Source organism: Stomoxys calcitrans, chromosome 2, assembly GCF_963082655.1.
Source record: "Stomoxys calcitrans chromosome 2, idStoCalc2.1, whole genome shotgun sequence".
NCBI lineage: Eukaryota > Metazoa > Arthropoda > Insecta > Diptera > Muscidae > Stomoxys > Stomoxys calcitrans.
In genome coordinates this window covers 192,250,789-192,252,897 of record NC_081553.1, presented here as the reverse complement: position 1 = coordinate 192,252,897, position 2,109 = coordinate 192,250,789, and positions in this window count along the sequence as shown.

Sequence of the window (2,109 nt, the reverse complement as noted above, 5' to 3'; positions counted from 1 at the left end):
GTTTTGGCTTAGTTTGTTGGCGGTTTTTGAGACCGGAACCGGATGCCACATGAGTTTAACATTAAAGACCTCATAACATGGTTTTCAGCAAAGAATGCATGTGTGTGTGTGAGAGTGTGTTTGTGAGTATGCGGCTGGAACCAATGTTGTCATGATTTATGGGGCATGGCCGAATGATGCTGAAATGAAAATAAATGAAATGGAAAATGAAAGCAGTGAAAAGTGTATGAAAAATTTCAATTTCTCTAAAATGTTTAGTTTGTTGCCAAAATGTTTTAAAAACAAGTGCTAATTAGGAGTTAAACAAGAAATATTGAAAAATTGTAGATATTATAATTTAACCACTTCTTGGAATTATTTGTTGTATACATTATCTCCAGTTTTTAGATAATAAGAAAGTTTTCTAAAGTTACAAAGGTGTAATAGAAAGTCTAGTCTTGGTGTAATAGAAAGAAAGACATGCCCATCGTTACATATTCGAAGAAGCTAATTAAAGATGAAAATTGTTAGCTGCAAAGTATAAAATTACAAAAAAAATTTATAAATAGGTTATTTATTAAGCCCTTCTTCAACTAAAAGCAACAAAGCTGTGCAATATTCCATTGAAAACACAAAATGTTAAAAATGGTTTTTCAACCAGCTCTAGAACATAAGAATGCATTCAATGAACGAAAATTTCAAAACTATAAACAAACACTCCAATTAGAAATAGTGATAATAATACTAGCGGCTGTCCTATTCCAGTTTAAATCCATATGGGACCTCCTTTGTGGGCTCAGAGAATTACTTTCATATAGAAGTTTTACATAGCAAAAGGATCACACGTTAGTTAAAAGATAACCACCGCTAAAAATTTCTCTGACGTTTTCTGCCCGGAATTCAAACCCAGGTGTTCAATATCGTAAGCGAAATACCTAACTATGTGCTACATTGGCCTCAAGGATCAAAGCAACAAATCGAAAAAAACCCTTTCCGGCCCTAAAATGTATATGTTGTTGAGGATCCAATCATTCCATTTGTCAGTTCACCTGTTAAATCACAGTGCTTTCAAATAATTTTCTGGCTTCAGCTCCTCCATCTATTCTCCAAGCACATCACAACAGCTCGTGGGTCAGGCGGAACCCTATATTCCCCGTTAACGCAGTTATAAATATTTTATGAAGGATGATCCTCTGGGGCAACCCTAGTACCATGGATACTGATTTATATGATCAGCCTTTCCCTTAAGGGTAGTTTGATTACTCATTCCCTCAAGGGTAGTTGGATTAACCATTCCTTTAAGAGTACTTTTATTACCCTTTCGCTTAAGAAAGTGTAGTTTTATTATCCTTTCCCTTAAGAAAGCGTAGTGTTATTACTCTTTCCCTTATGGAAGGGTAGTTTTTTAGATTTCCCTAGAAACAAGGGTAGTTTCATTACCCTTTCCCTTTATCATCATTACCCTAAAGAAATGGTAATACCCTTTCCTTTAAAAGGGGTAATTTGATTAGCATTTCCAGTAAAAAATGGTGACATCATTACACTTTCCCTTAAGAAAGGGTAGTGTTATCACTCTTTCCCTTAAGAAAAGGTAATTTAATTACCCTCTCCCTTAAAAACCATAGTTTCATTACCCTTTCTCATAAGAAGGTAGTTTCATTACCCTTTCCCTTTATCATCCTTACCCTAAGGAAACGGTAATACCCTTTCCTTTAAAAGGGGTAATTTGATTAGCATTTCCAGTATAAAATGGTGATATCATTACACTTTCCCTTAAGAAAGGGTAGTGTTATCACTCTTTCCCTTTAGAAAGGGTAATTTAATTACCCTCTCCCTTAAAAACCGTAATTTCATTACCCTTTCCCTTAAGAAGGGTTAGTTTTACTACCCTTTCCCTTAACGAAGGGTATTTTTATTACCCTTTCCCTCAAGAAACGATAGTTTCATTAGATTTCCGTAAAAAAAAGTTTAATTTTATTACCCTTGCCCTTAGAAAGGGTAGTTTCATTACCCCGTCCCTTAAGAAAGTGTGGTTTTATTACCCTTTCTCTTAAAAAGGGAAGTTTTATTACCCTTTCCATTAAAAAAGGTTAGTTTCATAACCCTTTCCCTTAAGAAGTGCAGTTTTGT